This window comes from Salmo trutta, chromosome 28 (genome assembly GCF_901001165.1).
Source record: "Salmo trutta chromosome 28, fSalTru1.1, whole genome shotgun sequence".
Lineage (NCBI taxonomy): Eukaryota > Metazoa > Chordata > Actinopteri > Salmoniformes > Salmonidae > Salmo > Salmo trutta.
The window spans coordinates 43101620-43128349 of NC_042984.1; the positions used below are offsets into that span (position 1 = coordinate 43101620).

The window sequence follows — 26730 nt, forward strand, 5'->3', positions numbered from 1 at the left end:
GAACATTTCCAAATTAGCTGAGCTAATGAAATTAAACGATCACAAAGAGACTCGACCCCTCAATATTGTGGTTAGAAGGCAAGCGCCTTTTCAACTATTCCAGGATGTCTACTCAAGTTTCTGCTATATGACATCATACAGACTTTGCTTTGCAACAATAGACATCAACATTTTGAACCTGTCCGAATGAGGAAAGATGGTGATTTTTGACAATTACGAAGAGACTCGATCCTTCAATCTTGTGATACAGAATCAAACACAATGTTTCTCAGGCCTCGAAGTCTTAAGATTATTAAAGTTGCATAACAATGTCCTAGCTTTTCAAAGAAACAAGAACAATGCCTTTTTTCAGGAAATTTTTAACATTTCCAAATGAATTGAGCTATTCAATTTAAAAAACCACGAAGGGACTCGAACCCTCAATCTTCTGATTCGAAGTCAGACGCCTTATCCATTAGGCCACGCAGTCTGCTTTATATAGAACTATATGACATCATACAGACTTTGCTTTGCAACAATAGACATCAAAATTGTGAACCTGTCTGAATGAGGAAAGCTAGTGATATTTAACAAGTACGAAGACACTCTATCACTCCATCTTGCGATGCAGAATCAGACACAATATCTCTCAGGCCTCGCAGTCCTTGATTATTAAAGTTGAATAACAATGTCCGAGCTTTTCAATGCAACAAGAACAAAGCCTTATTTCAGGAAACTAAGAACATTTCCAAATTAACTGTGCTAATGAAATTAAACGATCACGAAGAGACTCGACTCGTCAATATTGTGATGAGAAGGTAAGCACCTTATCCACTATGACAGGCTGTCTAGTCAAGTTTCTCCAATATGACATCATACAGACTTTGCTTTCCAACAATAGACATCAACATTTTGAACCTGTCCAAATGAGGAAAGATTGGGATTTTTGACAAGTACGAGGACACTCGATCCTTCAATCTTGTGATACAGAATCAAACACAATGTTTCTCAGGCCTCGAAGTCTTAAGAATATTAAAGTTGCATACCAATGTCTTAGCTTTTCAAAGAAACAAGAACAATGCCTTTTTTCAGGAAATTTGAGAAATTTCCAAATGATCTGGCCTATTCAATTTAAACAACCACGAAGGGACTCGAACGTCCGAGCTTTTCAATGCAACAAGAACAAAGCCTTATTTCGGGAAACTAAGAACATTTCCAAATTAGCTGTGCTAATGAAATTAAACAATCACGAAGAGACTCGACCCGTCAATATAGTAATTAGAATGTAAGCACCTTATCCACTATGACAGGCTGTCTACTCAAGTTTCTCCAATATGACATCATACAGACTTTGCTTTCCAACAATAGACATCAACATTTTGAACCTGTCCAAATGAGGAAAGATGGTGATTTTTGACAAGTACGAAGAGACTCGATCCTTCAATCTTGTGATACAGAATCAAACACAATGTTTCTCAGGCCTCGAAGTCTTAAGATTATTAAAGTTGCATAACAATGTCCTAGCTTTTCAAAGAAACAAGAACAATGCCTTATTTCAGGAAATTTTTAACATTTCCAAATGAATTGAGCTATTCAATTTAAAAAACCACGAAGGGACTCGAACCCTCAATCTTCTGATTCGAAGTCAGACGCCTTATCCATTAGGCCACGCAGTCTGCTTTATATAGAACTATATGACATCATACAGACTTTGCTTTGCAACAATAGACATCAAAATTGTGAACCTGTCTGAATGAGGAAAGCTAGTGATATTTAACAAGTACGAAGACACTCTATCACTCCATCTTGCGATGCAGAATCAGACACAATATCTCTCAGGCCTCGCAGTCCTTGATAATCAAAGTTGCATAACAATGTCCAAGCTTTTCAATGCAACAAGAACAAAGCCTTATTTCGGGAATTTGCGAACATTTCCAAATTAGCTGAGCTAATAAAATTAAACGATCACAAAGAGACTCGACCCCTCAATATTGTGGTTAGAAGGCAAGCGCCTTTTCAAATATTCCAGGATGTCTACTCAAGTTTCTGCTATATGACATCATACAGACTTTGCTTTGCAACAATAGACATCAACATTTTGAACCTGTCCGAATGAGGAAAGATGGTGATTTTTGACAAGTACAAAGAGACTCGATCCTTCAATCTTGTGATACAGAATCAAACACAATGTTTCTCAGGCCTCGAAGTCTTAAGATTATTAAAGTTGCATACCAATGTCTTAGCTTTTCAAAGAAACAAGAACAATGCCTTTTTTCAGGAAATTAGAAAAATTTCCAAATGATCTGAGCTATTCAATTTAAACAACCACGAAGGGACTCGAACGTCCGAGCTTTTCAATGCAACAAGAACAAAGCCTTATTTCGGGAAACTAAGAACATTTCCAAATTAGCTGTGCTAATGAAATTCAACAATCACGAAGAGACTCGACCCGTCAATATAGTAATTAGAATGTAAGCATCTTATCCAATATGACAGAGCTGTCTACTCAAGTTTCTCCAATATGACATCATACAGACTTTCCTTTCCAACAATAGACATCAACATTTTGAACCTGTCCAAATGAGGAAAGATTGTGATTTTTGACAAGTACGAAGAGACTCGATCCTTCAATCTTGTGATACAGAATCAAACACAATGTTTCTCAGGCCTCGAAGTCTTAAGATTATTAAAGTTGCATAACAATGTCCTAGCTTTTCAAAGAAACAAGAACAATGCCTTTTTTCAGGAAATTTGAAACATTTCCAAATGATCTGAGCTATTCAATTTAAATAACCACGAAGGGACTCGAACGTCCGAGCTTTTCAATGCAACAAGAACAAAGCCTTATTTCGGGAAACTAAGAACATTTCCAAATTAGCTGTGCTAATGAAATTAAACAATCACGAAGAGACTCGACCCGTCAATATAGTAATTAGAATGTAAGCACCTTATCCACTATGACAGGCTGTCTACTCAAGTTTCTCCAATATGACATCATACAGACTTTGCTTTCCAACAATAGACATCAACATTTTGAACCTGTCCAAATGAGGAAAGATGGTGATTTTTGACAAGTACGAAGAGACTCGATCCTTCAATCTTGTGATACAGAATCAAACACAATGTTTCTCAGGCCTCGAAGTCTTAAGATTATTAAAGTTGCAGAACAATGTCCTAGCTTTTCAAAGAAACAAGAATAATGACTTATTTCAGGAAATTTTTAACATTTCCATATGATTTGACCTATTCAATTTAAACAAACACGAAGGGACTCCAATCCTCAATCTTCTGATTGGAAGTCAGACGCCTTATCCATTAGGCCACGCAGTCTGCTTTATATAGAACTATATGACATTATACAGACTTTGCTTTGCAACAATAGACATCAAAATTGTGAACCTGTCTGAATAAGGAAAATTAGTGATATTTAACAAGTACGAAGACACTCTATCACTCCATCTTGCGATGCAGAATCAGACACAATATCTCTCAGGCCTCGCAGTCCTTGATTATCAAAGTTGCATAACAATGTCCAAGCTTTTCAATGCAACAAGAACAAAGCCTTATTTCGGGAATTTGCGAACATTTCCAAATTAGCTGAGTTAATGAAATTAAACGATCACAAAGAGACTCGACCCCTCAATATTGTGGTTAGAAGGCAAGCGCCTTTTCAACTATTCCAGGATGTCTACTCAAGTTTCTGCTATATGACATCATACAGACTTTGCTTTGCAACAATAGACATCAACATTTTGAACCTGTCCGAATGAGGAAAGATGGTGATTTTTGACAAGTACGAAGAGACTGGATCCTTCAATCTTGTGATACAGAATCAAACACAATGTTTCTCAGGCCTCGAAGTCTTAAGATTATTAAAGTTGCATAACAATGTCCTAGCTTTTCAAAGAAACAAGAACAATGCCTTATTTCAGGAAATTTTTAACATTTCCAAATGATTTGAGCTATTCAATTTAAACAACCACGAAGGGACTCAAACCCTCAATCTTCTGATTCGAAGTCAGACGCCTTATCCATTAGGCCACGCAGTCTGCTTTATATAGAACTATATGACATTATACAGACTTTGCTTTGCAACAATAGACATCAAAATTGTGAACTTGTCTGAATGAGGAAAGCTAGTGATATTTAACAAGTACGAAGACACTCTATCACTCCATCTTGCGATGCAGAATCAGACACAATATCTCTCAGGCCTCGCAGTCCTTGATAATCAAAGTTGCATAACAATTTCCAAGCTTTTCAATGCAACAAGAACAAAGCCTTATTTCGGGAATTTGCAAACATTTCCAAATTAGCTGAGCTAATGAAATTAAACGATCACAAAGAGACTCGACCCCTCAATATTGTGGTTAGAAGGCAAGCGCCTTTTCAAATATTCCAGGATGTCTACTCAAGTTTCTGCTATATGACATCATACAGACTTTGCTTTGCAACAATAGACATCAACATTTTGAACCTGTCCGAATGAGGAAAGATGGTGATTTTTGACAAGTACGAAGAGACTCGATCCTTCAATCTTGTGATACAGAATCAAACACAATGTTTCTCAGGCCTCAAAGTCTTAAGATTATTATAGTTGCATAACAATGTCTTAGCTTTTCAAAGAAACAAGAACAATGCCTTTTTTCAGGAAATTTGAAAAATTTCCAAATGATCTGAGCTATTCAATTTAAACAACCACGAAGGGACTCGAACGTCCGAGCTTTTCAATGCAACAAGAACAAAGCCTTATTTCGGAAAACTAAGAACATTTCCAAATTAGCTGTGCTAATGAAATTCAACAATCACGAAGAGACTCGACCCGTCAATATAGTAATTAGCATGTAAGCATCTTATCCACTATGACAGAGCTGTCTACTCAAGTTTCTCCAATATGACATCATACAGACTTTCCTTTCCAACAATAGACATCAACATTTTGAACCTGTCCAAATGAGGAAAGATGGTGATTTTTGACAAGTACGAAGAGACTCGATCCTTCAATCTTGTGATACAGAATCAAACACAATGTTTCTCAGGCCTCGAAGTCTTAAGATTATTAAAGTTGCATAACAATGTCCTAGCTTTTCAAAGAAACAAGAACAATGCCTTATTTCAGGAAATTTTTAACATTTCAAAATGATTTGAGCCATTCAATTTAAACAAACACGAAGGGACTCCAATCCTCAATCTTCTGATTCGAAGTCAGACGCCTTATCCATTAGGCCACGCAGTCTGCTTTATATAGAACTATATGACATTATACAGACTTTGCTTTGCAACAATAGACATCAAAATTGTGAACCTGTCTGAATGAGGAAAGCTAGTGATATTTAACAAGTACGAAGACACTCTATCACTCCATCTTGCGATGCAGAATCAGACACAATATCTCTCAGGCCTCGCAGTCCTTGATAATCAAAGTTGCATAACAATTTCCAAGCTTTTCAATGCAACAAGAACAAAGCCTTATTTCGGGAATTTGCGAACATTTCCAAATTAGCTGAGCTAATGAAATTAACCTATCACAAAGAGACTCGACCCCTCAATATTGTGGTAAGAAGGCAAGCGCCTTTTCAAATATTCCAGGATGTCTACTCAAGTTTCTGCTATATGACATCATACAGACTTTGCTTTGCAACAATAGACATCAACATTTTGAACCTGTCCGAATGAGGAAAGATGGTGATTTTTGACAAGTACGAAGAGACTCGATCCTTCAATCTTGTGATACAGAATCAAACACAATGTTTCTCAGGCCTCAAAGTCTTAAGATTATTATAGTTGCATAACAATGTCTTAGCTTTTCAAAGAAACAAGAACAATGCCTTTTTTCAGGAAATTTGTAAAATTTCCAAATGATCTGAGCTATTCAATTTAAACAACCACGAAGGGACTCGAACGTCCGAGCTTTTCAATGCAACAAGAACAAAGCCTTATTTCGGAAAACTAAGAACATTTCCAAATTAGCTGTGCTAATGAAATTCAACAATCACGAAGAGACTCGACCCGTCAATATAGTAATTAGAATGTAAGCATCTTATCCACTATGACAGAGCTGTCTACTCAAGTTTCTCCAATATGACATCATACAGACTTTCCTTTCCAACAATAGACATCAACATTTTGAACCTGTCCAAATGAGGAAAGATGGTGATTTTTGACAAGTACGAAGAGACTCGATCCTTCAATCTTGTGATACAGAATCAAACACAATGTTTCTCAGGCCTCGAAGTCTTAAGATTATTAAAGTTGCATAACAATGTCCTAGCTTTTCAAAGAAACAAGAACAATGCCTTATTTCAGGAAATTTTTAACATTCCCAAATGATTTGAGCTATTCAATTTAAACAACCACGAAGGGACTCGAACCCTCAATCTTCTGATTCGAAATCAGACGCCTTATCCATTAGGCCACGCAGTCTGCTTTATATAGAACTATATGACATCATACAGACTTTGCTTTGCAACAATAGACATCAAAATTGTGAACCTGTCTGAATGAGGAAAGCTAGTGATATTTAACAAGTACGAAGACACTATCACTCCATCTTGCGATGCAGAATCAGACACAATATCTCTCAGGCCTCGCAGTCCTTGATAATCAAAGTTGCATAACAATGTCCAAGCTTTTCAATGCAACAAGAACAAACCCTTATTTCGGGAATTTGCGAACATTTCCAAATTAGCTGAGCTAATGAAATTAAACGATCACAAAGAGACTCGACCCCTCAATATTGTGGTTAGAAGGCAAGCGCCTTTTCAACTATTCCAGGATGTCTACTCAAGTTTCTGCTATATGACATCATACAGACTTTGCTTTGCAACAATAGACATCAACATTTTGAACCTGTCCGAATGAGGAAAGATGGTGATTTTTGACAAGTACGAAGAGACTCGATCCTTCAATCTTGTGATACAGAATCAAACACAATGTTTCTCAGGCCTCGAAGTCTTAAGATTATTAAAGTTGCATAACAATGTCCTAGCTTTTCAAAGAAACAAGAACAATGCCTTTATTCATGAAATGAAACATTTCCAAAAGATTTATGCTATTCAATTTAAACAACCAGGAAAAGACTCGAAAGTCCGAGCTTTTCAATGCAACAAGAACAAAGCCTTATTTCAGGAAACTAAGAACATTTCCAAATTAGCTGTGCTAATGAAATTAAACAATCACGAAGAGACTCGACCCGTCAATATTGTAATTAGAATGTAAGCACCTTATCCACTATGACAGGCTGTCTAGTCAAGTTTCTCCAATATGACATCATTTAGACTTTGCTTTCCAACAATAGACATCAACATTTTGAACCTGTCCAAATGAGGAAAGTTGGTGATTTTTGACAAGTACGAAGAGACTCGATCCTTCAATCTTGTGATACAGAATCAAACACAATGTTTCTCAGGCCTCGAAGTCTTAAGAATATTAAAGTTGCATAACAATGTCCTAGCTTTTCAAAGAAACAAGAACAATGCCTTATTTCAGGAAATTCTTTACATTTCCAAATGAATTGAGCTATTCAATTTAAACAACCACAGAGGGACTCGAACCCTTAATCTTCTGATTCGAAGTCAGACGCCTTATCCATTAGGCCACGCAGTCTACATCATCTGGACCTATATGACATCATACAGACTTTGCTTTGCAACAATAGACATCAACATTTTGAACCTGTCCGAATGAGGAAAGATGGTGATTTTTGACAAGTAAGAAGAGACTCGATCGTTCAATCTTGTGATACAGAATCAAACACAATGTTTCTCAGGCCTCAAAGTCTTAAGATTATTAAAGTTGCATAACAATCTCCTAGCTTTTCATTTCCAAATGAATTGTGCTATTCAATTTAAACAACCACGAAGGGACTCGAACCCTTAATCTTCTGATTCGAAGTCAGACTCCTTATCCATTAGGCCACGCAGTCTACATCGTATGGACCTATATGACATCATACAGACTTTGCTTTGCAACAATAGACATCAAAATTGTGAACCTGTCTGAATGAGGAAAGTTAGTGATATTTAACAAGTACGAAGACACTCTATCACTCCATCTTGCGATGCAGAATCAGAAACAATATCTCTCAGGCCTCGCAGTCCTTGATTATCAAAGTTGCATAACAATGTCCAAGCTTTTCAATGCAACAAGAACAAAGCCTTATTTCGGGAATTTGCGAACATTTCCAAATTAGCTGAGCTAATGAAATTAAACGATCACAAAGAGACTCGACCCCTCAATATTGTGGTTAGAAGGCAAGCGCCTTTTCAACTATTCCAGGATGTCTACTCAAGTTTCTCCAATATGACATCATACAGACTTTGCTTTCCAACAATAGACATCAACATTTTGAACTTGTCCGAATGAGGAAAGATTGGGATTTTTGACAAGTACGAGGACACTCGATCCTTCAATCTTGTGATACAGAATCAAACACAATGTTTCTCAGGCCTCGAAGTCTTAAGAATATTAAAGTTGCATAACAATGTCCTAGCTTTTCAAAGAAACAAGAACAATGCCTTTTTTCAGGAAATTTGAAACATTTCCAAATGATCTGAGCTATTCAATTTAAACAACCACGAAGAGACTCGAACGTCCGAGCTTTTCAATGCAACAAGAACAAAGCCTTATTTCGGGAAACTAAGAACATTTCCAAATTAGCTGTGCTAATGAAATTAAACAATCACGAAGAGACTCGACCCGTCAATATTGTGGTTAGAAGGCAAGCGCCTTTTCAACTATTCCAGGATGTCTACTCAAGTTTCTGCTATATGACATCATACAGACTTTGCTTTGCAACAATAGACATCAACATTTTGAACCTGTCCGAATGAGGAAAGATGGTGATTTTTGACAAGTACGAAGAGACTCGATCCTTCAATCTTGTGATACAGAATCAAACACAATGTTTCTCAGGCCTCGAAGTCTTAAGATTATTAAAGTTGCATAACAATGTCCTAGCTTTTCAAAGAAACAAGAACAATGCCTTTTTTCAGGAAATTTGAAACATTTCCAAATGATCTGAGCTATTCAATTTAAACAACCACGAAGGGACTCGAACGTCCGAGCTTTTCAATGCAACAAGAACAAAGCCTTATTTCGGGAAACTAAGAACATTTCCAAATTAGCTGTGCTAATGAAATTAAACAATCACGAAGAGACTCGACCCGTCAATATTGTAATTAGAATGTAATCGCCTTATCCACTATGACAGGCTGTCTACTCAAGTTTCTCCAATATGACATCATACAGACTTTGCTTTCCAACAATAGACATCAACATTTTGAACCTGTCCGAATGAGGAAAGATGGTGATTTTTGACAAGTAAGAAGAGACTCGATCGTTCAATCTTGTGATACAGAATCAAACACAATGTTTCTCAGGCCTCAAAGTCTTAAGATTATTAAAGTTGCATAACAATCTCCTAGCTTTTCATTTCCAAATGAATAGTGCTATTCAATTTAAACAACCACGAAGGGACTCGAACCCTTAATCTTCTGATTCGAAGTCAGACTCCTTATCCATTAGGCCACACAGTCTACATCGTATGGACCTATATGACATCATACAGACTTTGCTTTGCAACAATAGACATCAAAATTGTGAACCTGTCTGAATGAGGAAAGTTAGTGATATTTAACAAGTACGAAGACACTCTATCACTCCATCTTGCGATGCAGAATCAGAAACAATATCTCTCAGGCCTCGCAGTCCTTGATTATCAAAGTTGCATAACAATGTCCAAGCTTTTCAATGCAACAAGAACAAAGCCTTATTTCGGGAATTTGCGAACATTTCCAAATTAGCTGAGCTAATGAAATTAAACGATCACAAAGAGACTCGACCCCTCAATATTGTGGTTAGAAGGCAAGCGCCTTTTCAACTATTCCAGGATGTCTACTCAAGTTTCTGCTATATGACATCATACAGACTTTGCTTTGCAACAATAGACATCAACATTTTGAACCTGTCCGAATGAGGAAAGATGGTGATTTTTGACAATTACGAAGAGACTCGATCCTTCAATCTTGTGATACAGAATCAAACACAATGTTTCTCAGGCCTCGAAGTCTTAAGATTATTAAAGTTGCATAACAATGTCCTAGCTTTTCAAAGAAACAAGAACAATGCCTTTTTTCAGGAAATTTTTAACATTTCCAAATGAATTGAGCTATTCAATTTAAAAAACCACGAAGGGACTCGAACCCTCAATCTTCTGATTCGAAGTCAGACGCCTTATCCATTAGGCCACGCAGTCTGCTTTATATAGAACTATATGACATCATACAGACTTTGCTTTGCAACAATAGACATCAAAATTGTGAACCTGTCTGAATGAGGAAAGCTAGTGATATTTAACAAGTACGAAGACACTCTATCACTCCATCTTGCGATGCAGAATCAGACACAATATCTCTCAGGCCTCGCAGTCCTTGATTATTAAAGTTGAATAACAATGTCCGAGCTTTTCAATGCAACAAGAACAAAGCCTTATTTCAGGAAACTAAGAACATTTCCAAATTAACTGTGCTAATGAAATTAAACGATCACGAAGAGACTCGACTCGTCAATATTGTGATGAGAAGGTAAGCACCTTATCCACTATGACAGGCTGTCTAGTCAAGTTTCTCCAATATGACATCATACAGACTTTGCTTTCCAACAATAGACATCAACATTTTGAACCTGTCCAAATGAGGAAAGATTGGGATTTTTGACAAGTACGAGGACACTCGATCCTTCAATCTTGTGATACAGAATCAAACACAATGTTTCTCAGGCCTCGAAGTCTTAAGAATATTAAAGTTGCATACCAATGTCTTAGCTTTTCAAAGAAACAAGAACAATGCCTTTTTTCAGGAAATTTGAGAAATTTCCAAATGATCTGGCCTATTCAATTTAAACAACCACGAAGGGACTCGAACGTCCGAGCTTTTCAATGCAACAAGAACAAAGCCTTATTTCGGGAAACTAAGAACATTTCCAAATTAGCTGTGCTAATGAAATTAAACAATCACGAAGAGACTCGACCCGTCAATATAGTAATTAGAATGTAAGCACCTTATCCACTATGACAGGCTGTCTACTCAAGTTTCTCCAATATGACATCATACAGACTTTGCTTTCCAACAATAGACATCAACATTTTGAACCTGTCCAAATGAGGAAAGATGGTGATTTTTGACAAGTACGAAGAGACTCGATCCTTCAATCTTGTGATACAGAATCAAACACAATGTTTCTCAGGCCTCGAAGTCTTAAGATTATTAAAGTTGCATAACAATGTCCTAGCTTTTCAAAGAAACAAGAACAATGCCTTATTTCAGGAAATTTTTAACATTTCCAAATGAATTGAGCTATTCAATTTAAAAAACCACGAAGGGACTCGAACCCTCAATCTTCTGATTCGAAGTCAGACGCCTTATCCATTAGGCCACGCAGTCTGCTTTATATAGAACTATATGACATCATACAGACTTTGCTTTGCAACAATAGACATCAAAATTGTGAACCTGTCTGAATGAGGAAAGCTAGTGATATTTAACAAGTACGAAGACACTCTATCACTCCATCTTGCGATGCAGAATCAGACACAATATCTCTCAGGCCTCGCAGTCCTTGATAATCAAAGTTGCATAACAATGTCCAAGCTTTTCAATGCAACAAGAACAAAGCCTTATTTCGGGAATTTGCGAACATTTCCAAATTAGCTGAGCTAATAAAATTAAACGATCACAAAGAGACTCGACCCCTCAATATTGTGGTTAGAAGGCAAGCGCCTTTTCAAATATTCCAGGATGTCTACTCAAGTTTCTGCTATATGACATCATACAGACTTTGCTTTGCAACAATAGACATCAACATTTTGAACCTGTCCGAATGAGGAAAGATGGTGATTTTTGACAAGTACAAAGAGACTCGATCCTTCAATCTTGTGATACAGAATCAAACACAATGTTTCTCAGGCCTCGAAGTCTTAAGATTATTAAAGTTGCATACCAATGTCTTAGCTTTTCAAAGAAACAAGAACAATGCCTTTTTTCAGGAAATTAGAAAAATTTCCAAATGATCTGAGCTATTCAATTTAAACAACCACGAAGGGACTCGAACGTCCGAGCTTTTCAATGCAACAAGAACAAAGCCTTATTTCGGGAAACTAAGAACATTTCCAAATTAGCTGTGCTAATGAAATTCAACAATCACGAAGAGACTCGACCCGTCAATATAGTAATTAGAATGTAAGCATCTTATCCAATATGACAGAGCTGTCTACTCAAGTTTCTCCAATATGACATCATACAGACTTTCCTTTCCAACAATAGACATCAACATTTTGAACCTGTCCAAATGAGGAAAGATGGTGATTTTTGACAAGTACGAAGAGACTCGATCCTTCAATCTTGTGATACAGAATCAAACACAATGTTTCTCAGGCCTCGAAGTCTTAAGATTATTAAAGTTGCATAACAATGTCCTAGCTTTTCAAAGAAACAAGAACAATGCCTTTTTTCAGGAAATTTGAAACATTTCCAAATGATCTGAGCTATTCAATTTAAATAACCACGAAGGGACTCGAACGTCCGAGCTTTTCAATGCAACAAGAACAAAGCCTTATTTCGGGAAACTAAGAACATTTCCAAATTAGCTGTGCTAATGAAATTAAACAATCACGAAGAGACTCGACCCGTCAATATAGTAATTAGAATGTAAGCACCTTATCCACTATGACAGGCTGTCTACTCAAGTTTCTCCAATATGACATCATACAGACTTTGCTTTCCAACAATAGACATCAACATTTTGAACCTGTCCAAATGAGGAAAGATGGTGATTTTTGACAAGTACGAAGAGACTCGATCCTTCAATCTTGTCATACAGAATCAAACACAATGTTTCTCAGGCCTCGAAGTCTTAAGATTATTAAAGTTGCAGAACAATGTCCTAGCTTTTCAAAGAAACAAGAATAATGACTTATTTCAGGAAATTTTTAACATTTCCATATGATTTGACCTATTCAATTTAAACAAACACGAAGGGACTCCAATCCTCAATCTTCTGATTGGAAGTCAGACGCCTTATCCATTAGGCCACGCAGTCTGCTTTATATAGAACTATATGACATTATACAGACTTTGCTTTGCAACAATAGACATCAAAATTGTGAACCTGTCTGAATAAGGAAAATTAGTGATATTTAACAAGTACGAAGACACTCTATCACTCCATCTTGCGATGCAGAATCAGACACAATATCTCTCAGGCCTCGCAGTCCTTGATTATCAAAGTTGCATAACAATGTCCAAGCTTTTCAATGCAACAAGAACAAAGCCTTATTTCGGGAATTTGCGAACATTTCCAAATTAGCTGAGTTAATGAAATTAAACGATCACAAAGAGACTCGACCCCTCAATATTGTGGTTAGAAGGCAAGCGCCTTTTCAACTATTCCAGGATGTCTACTCAAGTTTCTGCTATATGACATCATACAGACTTTGCTTTGCAACAATAGACATCAACATTTTGAACCTGTCCGAATGAGGAAAGATGGTGATTTTTGACAAGTACGAAGAGACTGGATCCTTCAATCTTGTGATACAGAATCAAACACAATGTTTCTCAGGCCTCGAAGTCTTAAGATTATTAAAGTTGCATAACAATGTCCTAGCTTTTCAAAGAAACAAGAACAATGCCTTATTTCAGGAAATTTTTAACATTTCCAAATGATTTGAGCTATTCAATTTAAACAACCACGAAGGGACTCAAACCCTCAATCTTCTGATTCGAAGTCAGACGCCTTATCCATTAGGCCACGCAGTCTGCTTTATATAGAACTATATGACATTATACAGACTTTGCTTTGCAACAATAGACATCAAAATTGTGAACTTGTCTGAATGAGGAAAGCTAGTGATATTTAACAAGTACGAAGACACTCTATCACTCCATCTTGCGATGCAGAATCAGACACAATATCTCTCAGGCCTCGCAGTCCTTGATAATCAAAGTTGCATAACAATTTCCAAGCTTTTCAATGCAACAAGAACAAAGCCTTATTTCGGGAATTTGCAAACATTTCCAAATTAGCTGAGCTAATGAAATTAAACGATCACAAAGAGACTCGACCCCTCAATATTGTGGTTAGAAGGCAAGCGCCTTTTCAAATATTCCAGGATGTCTACTCAAGTTTCTGCTATATGACATCATACAGACTTTGCTTTGCAACAATAGACATCAACATTTTGAACCTGTCCGAATGAGGAAAGATGGTGATTTTTGACAAGTACGAAGAGACTCGATCCTTCAATCTTGTGATACAGAATCAAACACAATGTTTCTCAGGCCTCAAAGTCTTAAGATTATTATAGTTGCATAACAATGTATTAGCTTTTCAAAGAAACAAGAACAATGCCTTTTTTCAGGAAATTTGTAAAATTTCCAAATGATCTGAGCTATTCAATTTAAACAACCACGAAGGGACTCGAACGTCCGAGCTTTTCAATGCAACAAGAACAAAGCCTTATTTCGGAAAACTAAGAACATTTCCAAATTAGCTGTGCTAATGAAATTCAACAATCACGAAGAGACTCGACCCGTCAATATAGTAATTAGCATGTAAGCATCTTATCCACTATGACAGAGCTGTCTACTCAAGTTTCTCCAATATGACATCATACAGACTTTCCTTTCCAACAATAGACATCAACATTTTGAACCTGTCCAAATGAGGAAAGATGGTGATTTTTGACAAGTACGAAGAGACTCGATCCTTCAATCTTGTGATACAGAATCAAACACAATGTTTCTCAGGCCTCGAAGTCTTAAGATTATTAAAGTTGCATAACAATGTCCTAGCTTTTCAAAGAAACAAGAACAATGCCTTATTTCAGGAAATTTTTAACATTTCAAAATGATTTGAGCCATTCAATTTAAACAAACACGAAGGGACTCCAATCCTCAATCTTCTGATTCGAAGTCAGACGCCTTATCCATTAGGCCACGCAGTCTGCTTTATATAGAACTATATGACATTATACAGACTTTGCTTTGCAACAATAGACATCAAAATTGTGAACCTGTCTGAATGAGGAAAGCTAGTGATATTTAACAAGTACGAAGACACTCTATCACTCCATCTTGCGATGCAGAATCAGACACAATATCTCTCAGGCCTCGCAGTCCTTGATAATCAAAGTTGCATAACAATTTCCAAGCTTTTCAATGCAACAAGAACAAAGCCTTATTTCGGGAATTTGCGAACATTTCCAAATTAGCTGAGCTAATGAAATTAACCTATCACAAAGAGACTCGACCCCTCAATATTGTGGTAAGAAGGCAAGCGCCTTTTCAAATATTCCAGGATGTCTACTCAAGTTTCTGCTATATGACATCATACAGACTTTGCTTTGCAACAATAGACATCAACATTTTGAACCTGTCCGAATGAGGAAAGATGGTGATTTTTGACAAGTACGAAGAGACTCGATCCTTCAATCTTGTGATACAGAATCAAACACAATGTTTCTCAGGCCTCAAAGTCTTAAGATTATTATAGTTGCATAACAATGTCTTAGCTTTTCAAAGAAACAAGAACAATGCCTTTTTTCAGGAAATTTGTAAAATTTCCAAATGATCTGAGCTATTCAATTTAAACAACCACGAAGGGACTCGAACGTCCGAGCTTTTCAATGCAACAAGAACAAAGCCTTATTTCGGAAAACTAAGAACATTTCCAAATTAGCTGTGCTAATGAAATTCAACAATCACGAAGAGACTCGACCCGTCAATATAGTAATTAGAATGTAAGCATCTTATCCACTATGACAGAGCTGTCTACTCAAGTTTCTCCAATATGACATCATACAGACTTTCCTTTCCAACAATAGACATCAACATTTTGAACCTGTCCAAATGAGGAAAGATGGTGATTTTTGACAAGTACGAAGAGACTCGATCCTTCAATCTTGTGATACAGAATCAAACACAATGTTTCTCAGGCCTCGAAGTCTTAAGATTATTAAAGTTGCATAACAATGTCCTAGCTTTTCAAAGAAACAAGAACAATGCCTTATTTCAGGAAATTTTTAACATTCCCAAATGATTTGAGCTATTCAATTTAAACAACCACGAAGGGACTCGAACCCTCAATCTTCTGATTCGAAATCAGACGCCTTATCCATTAGGCCACGCAGTCTGCTTTATATAGAACTATATGACATCATACAGACTTTGCTTTGCAACAATAGACATCAAAATTGTGAACCTGTCTGAATGAGGAAAGCTAGTGATATTTAACAAGTACGAAGACACTATCACTCCATCTTGCGATGCAGAATCAGACACAATATCTCTCAGGCCTCGCAGTCCTTGATAATCAAAGTTGCATAACAATGTCCAAGCTTTTCAATGCAACAAGAACAAACCCTTATTTCGGGAATTTGCGAACATTTCCAAATTAGCTGAGCTAATGAAATTAAACGATCACAAAGAGACTCGACCCCTCAATATTGTGGTTAGAAGGCAAGCGCCTTTTCAACTATTCCAGGATGTCTACTCAAGTTTCTGCTATATGACATCATACAGACTTTGCTTTGCAACAATAGACATCAACATTTTGAACCTGTCCGAATGAGGAAAGATGGTGATTTTTGACAATTACGAAGAGACTCGATCCTTCAATCTTGTGATACAGAATCAAACACAATGTTTCTCAGGCCTCGAAGTCTTAAGATTATTAAAGTTGCATAACAATGTCCTAGCTTTTCAAAGAAACAAGAACAATGCCTTTTTTCAGGAAATTTTTAACATTTCCAAATGAATTGAGCTATTCAATTTAAAAAACCACGAAGGGACTCGAACCCTCAATCTTCTGATTCGAAGTCAGACGCCTTATCCATTAGGCCACGCAGTCAACTTTATATAGAACTATATGACATCATACAGACTTTGCTTTGCAACAATAGACATCAAAATTGTGAACCTGTCTGAATGAGGAAAGCTAGTGATATTTAACAAGTACGAAGACACTCTATCACTCCATCTTGCGATGCAGAATCAGACACAATATCTCTCAGGCCTCGCAGTCCTTGATTATTAAAGTTGAATAACAATGTCCGAGCTTTTCAATGCAACAAGAACAAAGCCTTATTTCAGGAAACTAAGAACATTTCCAAATTAACTGTGCTAATGAAATTAAACGATCACGAAGAGACTCGACTCGTCAATATTGTGATGAGAAGGTAAGCACCTTATCCACTATGACAGGCTGTCTAGTCAAGTTTCTCCAATATGACATCATACAGACTTTGCTTTCCAACAATAGACATCAACATTTTGAACCTGTCCAAATGAGGAAAGATTGGGATTTTTGACAAGTACGAGGACACTCGATCCTTCAATCTTGTGATACAGAATCAAACACAATGTTTCTCAGGCCTCGAAGTCTTAAGAATATTAAAGTTGCATACCAATGTCTTAGCTTTTCAAAGAAACAAGAACAATGCCTTTTTTCAGGAAATTTGAGAAATTTCCAAATGATCTGGCCTATTCAATTTAAACAACCACGAAGGGACTCGAACGTCCGAGCTTTTCAATGCAACAAGAACAAAGCCTTATTTCGGGAAACTAAGAACATTTCCAAATTAGCTGTGCTAATGAAATTAAACAATCACGAAGAGACTCGACCCGTCAATATACTAATTAGAATGTAAGCACCTTATCCACTATGACAGGCTGTCTACTCAAGTTTCTCCAATATGACATCATACAGACTTTGCTTTCCAACAATAGACATCAACATTTTGAACCTGTCCAAATGAGGAAAGATGGTGATTTTTGACAAGTACGAAGAGACTCGATCCTTCAATCTTGTGATACAGAATCAAACACAATGTTTCTCAGGCCTCGAAGTCTTAAGATTATTAAAGTTGCATAACAATGTCCTAGCTTTTCAAAGAAACAAGAACAATGCCTTATTTCAGGAAATTTTTAACATTTCCAAATGAATTGAGCTATTCAATTTAAAAAACCACGAAGGGACTCGAACCCTCAATCTTCTGATTCGAAGTCAGACGCCTTATCCATTAGGCCACGCAGTCTGCTTTATATAGAACTATATGACATCATACAGACTTTGCTTTGCAACAATAGACATCAAAATTGTGAACCTGTCTGAATGAGGAAAGCTAGTGATATTTAACAAGTACGAAGACACTCTATCACTCCATCTTGCGATGCAGAATCAGACACAATATCTCTCAGGCCTCGCAGTCCTTGATAATCAAAGTTGCATAACAATGTCCAAGCTTTTCAATGCAACAAGAACAAAGCCTTATTTCGGGAATTTGCGAACATTTCCAAATTAGCTGAGCTAATAAAATTAAACGATCACAAGGAGACTCGACCCCTCAATATTGTGGTTAGAAGGCAAGCGCCTTTTCAAATATTCCAGGATGTCTACTCAAGTTTCTGCTATATGACATCATACAGACTTTGCTTTGCAACAATAGACATCAACATTTTGAACCTGTCCGAATGAGGAAAGATGGTGATTTTTGACAAGTACGAAGAGACTCGATCCTTCAATCTTGTGATACAGAATCAAACACAATGTTTCTCAGGCCTCGAAGTCTTAAGATTATTAAAGTTGCATAACAATGTCCTAGCTTTTCAAAGAAACAAGAACAATGCCTTTTTTCAGGAAATTTGAAACATTTCCAAATGATCTGAGCTATTCAATTTAAATAACCACGAAAGGACTCGAACGTCCGAGCTTTTCAATGCAACAAGAACAAAGCCTTATTTCGGGAAACTAAGAACATTTCCAAATTAGCTGTGCTAATGAAATTAAACAATCACGAAGAGACTCGACCCGTCAATATAGTAATTAGAATGTAAGCACCTTATCCATTATGACAGGCTGTCTACTCAAGTTTCTCCAATATGACATCATACAGACTTTGCTTTCCAACAATAGACATCAACATTTTGAACCTGTCCAAATGAGGAAAGATGGTGATTTTTGACAAGTACGAAGAGACTCGATCCTTCAATCTTGTGATACAGAATCAAACACAATGTTTCTCAGGCCTCGAAGTCTTAAGATTATTAAAGTTGCAGAACAATGTCCTAGCTTTTCAAAGAAACAAGAATAATGACTTATTTCAGGAAATTTTTAACATTTCCATATGATTTGACCTATTCAATTTAAACAAACACGAAGGGACTCCAATCCTCAATCTTCTGATTGGAAGTCAGACGCCTTATCCATTAGGCCACGCAGTCTGCATTATATAGAACTATATGACATTATACAGACTTTGCTTTGCAACAATAGACATCAAAATTGTGAACCTGTCTGAATGAGGAAAGCTAGTGATATTTAACAAGTACGAAGACACTCTATCACTCCATCTTGCGATGCAGAATCAGACACAATATCTCTCAGGCCTCGCAGTCCTTGATAATCAAAGTTGCATAACAATGTCCAAGCTTTTCAGTGCAACAAGAACAAAGCCTTATTTCGGGAATTTGCGAACATTTCCAAATTAGCTGAGCTAATGAAATTAAACGATCACAAAGAGACTCGACCCCTCAATATTGTGGTTAGAAGGCAAGCGCCTTTTCAACTATTCCAGGATGTCTACTCAAGTTTCTGCTATATGACATCATACAGACTTTGCTTTGCAACAATAGACATCAACATTTTGAACCTGTCCGAATGAGGAAAGATGGTGATTTTTGACAAGTACGAAGAGACTCGATCCTTCAATCTTGTGATACAGAATCAAACACAATGTTTCTCAGGCCTCGAAGTCTTAAGATTATTAAAGTTGCATAACAATGTCCTAGCTTTTCAAAGAAACAAGAACAATGCCTTTTTTCAGGAAATTTGAAACATTTCCAAATGATCTGAGCTATTCAATTTAAACAACCACGAAGGGACTCGAACGTCCGAGCTTTTCAATGCAACAAGAACAAAGCCTTATTTCGGGAAACTAAGAACATTTCCAAATTAGCTGTGCTAATGAAATTCAACAATCACGAAGAGACTCGACCCGTCAATATTGTAATTAGAATGTAATCGCCTTATCCACTATGACAGGCTGTCTACTCAAGTTTCTCCAATATGACATCATACAGACTTTGCTTTCCAACAATAGACATCAACATTTTGAACCTGTCCGAATGAGGAAAGATGGTGATTTTTGACAAGTAAGAAGAGACTCGATCGTTCAATCTTGTGATACAGAATCAAACACAATGTTTCTCAGGCCTCAAAGTCTTACGATTATTAAAGTTGCATAACAATCTCCTAGCTTTTCATTTCCAAATGAATTGTGCTATTCAATTTAAACAACCACGAAGGGACTCGAACCCTTAATCTTCTGATTCGAAGTCAGACTCCTTATCCATTAGGCCACGCAGTCTACATCGTATGGACCTATATGACATCATACAGACTTTGCTTTGCAACAATAGACATCAAAATTGTGAACCTGTCTGAATGAGGAAAGTTAGTGATATTTAACAAGTACGAAGACACTCTATCACTCCATCTTGCGATGCAGAATCAGAAACAATATCTCTCAGGCCTCGCAGTCCTTGATTATCAAAGTTGCATAACAATGTCCAAGCTTTTCAATGCAACAAGAACAAAGCCTTATTTCGGGAATTTGCGAACATTTCCAAATTAGCTGAGCTAATGAAATTAAACGATCACAAAGAGACTCGACCCCTCAATATTGTGGTTAGAAGGCAAGCGCCTTTTCAACTATTCCAGGATGTCTACTCAAGTTTCTGCTATATGACATCATACAGACTTTGCTTTGCAACAATAGACATCAACATTTTGAACCTGTCCGAATGAGGAAAGATGGTGATTTTAGACAAGTACGAAGAGACTCGATCCTTCAATCTTGTGATACAGAATCAAACACAATGTTTCTCAGGCCTCAAAGTCTTAAGATTATTAAAGTTGCATAACAATCTCCTAGCTTTTCATTTCCAAATGAATTGAGCTATTCAATTTAAACAACCACGAAGGGACTCGAACACTCAATCTTCTGATTCGAAGTCAGACGCCTTATCCATTAGGCCACGCAGTCTGCTTTATATAGAACTATATGACATCATACAGACTTTGCTTTGCAACAATAGACATCAAAATTGTGAACCTGTCTGAATGAGGAAAGCTAGTGATATTTAACAAGTACGAAGACACTCTATCACTCCATCTTGCGATGCAGAATCAGACACAATATCTCTCAGGCCTCGCAGTCCTTGATTATTAAAGTTGAATAACAATGTCCGAGCTTTTCAATGCAACAAGAACAAAGCCTTATTTCAGGAAACTAAGAACATTTCCAAATTAGCTGTGCTAATGAAATTAAACAATCACGAAGAGACTCGACCCGTCAATATTGTAATTAGAATGTAAGCACCTTATCCACTATGACAGGCTGTCTAGTCAAGTTTCTCCAATATGACATCATTTAGACTTTGCTTTCCAACAATAGACATCAACATTTTGAACCTGTCCAAATGAGGAAAGTTGGTGATTTTTGACAAGTACGAAGAGACTCGATCCTTCAATCTTGTGATACAGAATCAAACACAATGTTTCTCAGGCCTCGAAGTCTTAAGAATATTAAAGTTGCATAACAATGTCCTAGCTTTTCAAAGAAACAAGAACAATGCCTTATTTCAGGAAATTCTTTACATTTCCAAATGAATTGAGCTATTCAATTTAAACAACCACAGAGTGACTCGAACCCTTAATCTTCTGATTCGAAGTCAGACGCCTTATCCATTAGGCCACACAGTCTACATCATCTGGACCTATATGACATCATACAGACTTTGCTTTGCAACAATAGACATCAAAATTGTGAACCTGTCTGAATGAGGAAAGTTAGTGATATTTAACAAGTACGAAGACACTCTATCACTCCATCTTGCGATGCAGAATCAGAAACAATATCTCTCAGGCCTCGCAGTCCTTGATTATCAAAGTTGCATAACAATGTCCAAGCTTTTCAATGCAACAAGAACAAAGCCTTATTTCGGGAATTTGCGAACATTTCCAAATTAGCTGAGCTAATGAAATTAAACGATCACAAAGAGACTCGACCCCTCAATATTGTGGTTAGAAGGCAAGCGCCTTTTCAACTATTCCAGGATGTCTACTCAAGTTTCTGCTATATGACATCATACAGACTTTGCTTTGCAACAATAGACATCAACATTTTGAACCTGTCCGAATGAGGAAAGATGGTGATTTTTGACAAGTAAGAAGAGACTCGATCGTTCACTCTTGTGATACAGAATCAAACACAATGTTTCTCAGGCCTCAAAGTCTTAAGATTATTAAAGTTGCATAACAATCTCCTAGCTTTTCATTTCCAAATGAATTGTGCTATTCAATTTAAACAACCACGAAGGCACTCGAACCCTTAATCTTCTGATTCAAAGTCAGACGCCTTATCCATTAGGCCACGCAGTCTACATCATCTAGACCTATATGACATCATACAGACTTTGCTTTGCAACAATAGACATCAAAATTGTGAACCTGTCTGAATGAGGAAAGTTAGTGATATTTAACAAGTACGAAGACACTCTATCACTCCATCTTGCGATGCAGAATCAGAAACAATATCTCTCAGGCCTCGCAGTCCTTGATTATCAAAGTTGCATAACAATGTCCAAGCTTTTCAATGCAACAAGAACAAAGCCTTATTTCGGGAATTTGCGAACATTTCCAAATTAGCTGAGCTAATGAAATTAAACGATCACAAAGAGACTCGACCCCTCAATATTGTGGTTAGAAGGCAAGCGCCTTTTCAACTATTCCAGGATGTCTACTCAAGTTTCTCCAATATGACATCATACAGACTTTGCTTTCCAACAATAGACATCAACATTTTGAACTTGTCCGAATGAGGAAAGATTGGGATTTTTGACAAGTACGAGGACACTCGATCCTTCAATCTTGTGATACAGAATCAAACACAATGTTTCTCAGGCCTCGAAGTCTTAAGAATATTAAAGTTGCATAACAATGTCCTAGCTTTTCAAAGAAACAAGAACAATGCCTTTTTTCAGGAAATTTGAAACATTTCCAAATGATCTGAGCTATTCAATTTAAACAACCACGAAGAGACTCGAACGTCCGAGCTTTTCAATGCAACAAGAACAAAGCCTTATTTCGGGAAACTAAGAACATTTCCAAATTAGCTGTGCTAATGAAATTAAACAATCACGAAGAGACTCGACCCGTCAATATTGTGGTTAGAAGGCAAGCGCATTTTCAACTATTCCAGGATGTCTACTCAAGTTTCTGCTATATGACATCATACAGACTTTGCTTTGCAACAATAGACATCAACATTTTGAACCTGTCCGAATGAGGAAAGATGGTGATTTTTGACAAGTACGAAGAGACTCGATCCTTCAATCTTGTGATACAGAATCAAACACAATGTTTCTCAGGCCTCGAAGTCTTAAGATTATTAAAGTTGCATAACAATGTCCTAGCTTTTCAAAGAAACAAGAACAATGCCTTTTTTCAGGAAATTTGAAACATTTCCAAATGATCTGAGCTATTCAATTTAAACAACCACGAAGGGACTCGAACGTCCGAGCTTTTCAATGCAACAAGAACAAAGCCTTATTTCGGGAAACTAAGAACATTTCCAAATTAGCTGTGCTAATGAAATTAAACAATCACGAAGAGACTCGACCCGTCAATATTGTAATTAGAATGTAATCGCCTTATCCACTATGACAGGCTGTCTACTCAAGTTTCTCCAATATGACATCATACAGACTTTGCTTTCCAACAATAGACATCAACATTTTGAACCTGTCCGAATGAGGAAAGTTGGTGATTTTTGACAAGTACGAAGAGACTCGATCCTTCAATCTTGTGATACAGAATCAAACACAATGTTTCTCAGGCCTCGAAGTCTTAAGATTATTAAAGTTGCATAACAATGTCCTAGCTTTTCAAAGAAACAAGAACAATGCCTTATTTCAGGAAATTTGAAACATTTCCAAATGATTTGAGCTATTCAATTTAAACAACCAGGAAGGAACTCGACCCCTCAATCTTCTGATTCGAAGACAGACACCTTATCCATTAGGCCACGCAGTCTGCTTTATATAGAACTATAGGACATCATACAGACTTTGCTTTGCAACAATAGACATCAAAATTGTGAACCTGTCTGAATGAGGAAAGCTAGTGATATTTAACAAGTACGAAGACACTCTATCACTCCATCTTGCGATGCAGAATCAGACACAATATCTCTCAGGCCTCGCAGTCCTTGATTATCAAAGTTGCATAACAATGTCCAAGCTTTTCAATGCAACAAGAACAAAGCCTTATTTCGGGAATTTGCGAACATTTCCAAATTAGCTGAGCTAATGAAATTAAACGATCACAAAGAGACTCGACCCCTCAATATTGTGGTTAGAAGGCAAGCGCCTTTTCAACTATTCCAGGATGTCTACTCAAGTTTCTGCTATATGACATCATACAGACTTTGCTTTGCAACAATAGACATCAACATTTTGAACCTGTCCGAATGAGGAAAGATGGTGATTTTTGACAAGTACGAAGAGACTCGATCCTTCAATCTTGTGATACAGAATCAAACACAATGTTTCTCAGGCCTCGAAGTCTTAAGATTATTAAAGTTGCATAACAATGTCCTAGCTTTTCAAAGAAACAAGAACAATGCCTTTATTCATGAAATGAAACATTTCCAAAAGATTTATGCTATTCAATTTAAACAACCAGGAAAAGACTCGAAAGTCCGAGCTTTTCAATGCAACAAGAACAAAGCCTTATTTCAGGAAACTAAGAACATTTCCAAATTAGCTGTGCTAATGAAATTAAACAATCACGAAGAGACTCGACCCGTCAATATTGTAATTAGAATGTAAGCACCTTATCCACTATGACAGGCTGTCTAGTCAAGTTTCTCCAATATGACATCATTTAGACTTTGCTTTCCAACAATAGACATCAACATTTTGAACCTGTCCAAATGAGGAAAGTTGGTGATTTTTGACAAGTACGAAGAGACTCGATCCTTCAATCTTGTGATACAGAATCAAACACAATGTTTCTCAGGCCTCGAAGTCTTAAGAATATTAAAGTTGCATAACAATGTCCTAGCTTTTCAAAGAAACAAGAACAATGCCTTATTTCAGGAAATTCTTTACATTTCCAAATGAATTGAGCTATTCAATTTAAACAACCACAGAGGTACTCGAACCCTTAATCTTCTGATTCGAAGTCAGACGCCTTATCCATTAGGCCACGCAGTCTACATCATCTGGACCTATATGACATCATACAGACTTTGCTTTGCAACAATAGACATCAAAATTGTGAACCTGTCTGAATGAGGAAAGTTAGTGATATTTAACAAGTACAAAGACACTCTATCACTCCATCTTGCGATGCAGAATCAGAAACAATATCTCTCAGGCCTCGCAGTCCTTGATTATCAAAGTTGCATAACAATGTCCAAGCTTTTCAATGCAACAAGAACAAAGCCTTATTTCGGGAATTTGCGAACATTTCCAAATTAGCTGAGCTAATGAAATTAAACGATCACAAAGAGACTCGACCCCTCAATATTGTGGTTAGAAGGCAAGCGCCTTTTCAACTATTCCAGGATGTCTACTCAAGTTTCTGCTATATGACATCATACAGACTTTGCTTTGCAACAATAGATATCAACATTTTGAACCTGTCCGAATGAGGAAAGATGGTGATTTTTGACAAGTACGAAGAGACTCGATCCTTCAATCTTGTGATACAGAATCAAACACAATGTTTCTCAGGCCTCAAAGTCTTAAGATTATTAAAGTTGCATAACAATGTCCTAGCTTTTCAAAGAAACAAGAACAATGCCTTTATTCATGAAATGAAACATTTCCAAAAGATTTATGCTATTCAATTTAAACAACCAGGAAAAGACTCGAAAGTCCGAGCTTTTCAATGCAACAAGAACAAAGCCTTATTTCAGGAAACTAAGAACATTTCCAAATTAGCTGTGCTAATGAAATTAAACAATCACGAAGAGACTCGACCCGTCAATATTGTAATTAGAATGTAAGCACCTTATCCACTATGACAGGCTGTCTAGTCAAGTTTCTCCAATATGACATCATTTAGACTTTGCTTTCCAACAATAGACATCAACATTTTGAACCTGTCCAAATGAGGAAAGTTGGTGATTTTTGACAAGTACGAAGAGACTCGATCCTTCAATCTTGTGATACAGAATCAAACACAATGTTTCTCAGGCCTCGAAGTCTTAAGAATATTAAAGTTGCATAACAATGTCCTAGCTTTTCAAAGAAACAAGAACAATGCCTTATTTCAGGAAATTCTTTACCTTTCCAAATGAATTGAGCTATTCAATTTAAACAACCACAGAGGGACTCGAACCCTTAATCTTCTGATTCGAAGTCAGACGCCTTATCCATTAGGCCACGCAGTCTACATCACCTGGACCTATATGACATCATACAGACTTTGCTTTGCAACAATAGACATCAAAATTGTGAACCTGTCTGAATGAGGAAAGTTAGTGATATTTAACAAGTACGAAGACACTCTATCACTCCATCTTGCGATGCAGAATCAGAAACAATATCTCTCAGGCCTCGCAGTCCTTGATTATCAAAGTTGCATAACAATGTCCAAGCTTTTCAATGCAACAAGAACAAAGCC

At 36.9% G+C, this 26730-nt stretch overlaps 17 non-coding genes across 17 annotated transcripts; all 17 read right to left on the minus strand.

The window, feature by feature from the left end:
- Positions 1-396: 396 nt before the first annotated feature.
- Positions 397-469, minus strand: trnar-ucg (transfer RNA arginine (anticodon UCG)). The gene has a single exon. It is a non-coding gene; the product is annotated as a tRNA-Arg (tRNA).
- Positions 470-1582: 1113 nt separating this feature from the next.
- Positions 1583-1655, minus strand: trnar-ucg (transfer RNA arginine (anticodon UCG)). The gene has a single exon. It is a non-coding gene; the product is annotated as a tRNA-Arg (tRNA).
- Positions 1656-3955: 2300 nt separating this feature from the next.
- On the minus strand, positions 3956-4028 carry trnar-ucg (transfer RNA arginine (anticodon UCG)). Its single transcript has one exon. It is a non-coding gene; the product is annotated as a tRNA-Arg (tRNA).
- A 2301-nt stretch (positions 4029-6329) lies between these two features.
- trnar-ucg (transfer RNA arginine (anticodon UCG)) lies at positions 6330-6402 on the minus strand. The gene has a single exon. It is a non-coding gene; the product is annotated as a tRNA-Arg (tRNA).
- Positions 6403-7511: 1109 nt separating this feature from the next.
- On the minus strand, positions 7512-7584 carry trnar-ucg (transfer RNA arginine (anticodon UCG)). Its single transcript has one exon. It is a non-coding gene; the product is annotated as a tRNA-Arg (tRNA).
- A 246-nt stretch (positions 7585-7830) lies between these two features.
- On the minus strand, positions 7831-7903 carry trnar-ucg (transfer RNA arginine (anticodon UCG)). The gene has a single exon. It is a non-coding gene; the product is annotated as a tRNA-Arg (tRNA).
- A 1539-nt stretch (positions 7904-9442) lies between these two features.
- trnar-ucg (transfer RNA arginine (anticodon UCG)) lies at positions 9443-9515 on the minus strand. The gene has a single exon. It is a non-coding gene; the product is annotated as a tRNA-Arg (tRNA).
- A 646-nt stretch (positions 9516-10161) lies between these two features.
- trnar-ucg (transfer RNA arginine (anticodon UCG)) lies at positions 10162-10234 on the minus strand. The gene has a single exon. It is a non-coding gene; the product is annotated as a tRNA-Arg (tRNA).
- Positions 10235-11347: 1113 nt separating this feature from the next.
- Positions 11348-11420, minus strand: trnar-ucg (transfer RNA arginine (anticodon UCG)). The gene has a single exon. It is a non-coding gene; the product is annotated as a tRNA-Arg (tRNA).
- Positions 11421-13720: 2300 nt separating this feature from the next.
- On the minus strand, positions 13721-13793 carry trnar-ucg (transfer RNA arginine (anticodon UCG)). The gene has a single exon. It is a non-coding gene; the product is annotated as a tRNA-Arg (tRNA).
- Positions 13794-16094: 2301 nt separating this feature from the next.
- Positions 16095-16167, minus strand: trnar-ucg (transfer RNA arginine (anticodon UCG)). Its single transcript has one exon. It is a non-coding gene; the product is annotated as a tRNA-Arg (tRNA).
- A 644-nt stretch (positions 16168-16811) lies between these two features.
- trnar-ucg (transfer RNA arginine (anticodon UCG)) lies at positions 16812-16884 on the minus strand. Its single transcript has one exon. It is a non-coding gene; the product is annotated as a tRNA-Arg (tRNA).
- Positions 16885-17997: 1113 nt separating this feature from the next.
- Positions 17998-18070, minus strand: trnar-ucg (transfer RNA arginine (anticodon UCG)). Its single transcript has one exon. It is a non-coding gene; the product is annotated as a tRNA-Arg (tRNA).
- A 2258-nt stretch (positions 18071-20328) lies between these two features.
- Positions 20329-20401, minus strand: trnar-ucg (transfer RNA arginine (anticodon UCG)). Its single transcript has one exon. It is a non-coding gene; the product is annotated as a tRNA-Arg (tRNA).
- A 605-nt stretch (positions 20402-21006) lies between these two features.
- Positions 21007-21079, minus strand: trnar-ucg (transfer RNA arginine (anticodon UCG)). Its single transcript has one exon. It is a non-coding gene; the product is annotated as a tRNA-Arg (tRNA).
- A 1324-nt stretch (positions 21080-22403) lies between these two features.
- On the minus strand, positions 22404-22476 carry trnaq-uug (transfer RNA glutamine (anticodon UUG)). The gene has a single exon. It is a non-coding gene; the product is annotated as a tRNA-Gln (tRNA).
- Positions 22477-26424: 3948 nt separating this feature from the next.
- On the minus strand, positions 26425-26497 carry trnar-ucg (transfer RNA arginine (anticodon UCG)). Its single transcript has one exon. It is a non-coding gene; the product is annotated as a tRNA-Arg (tRNA).
- Between the last annotated feature and the right edge of the window lie 233 nt (positions 26498-26730).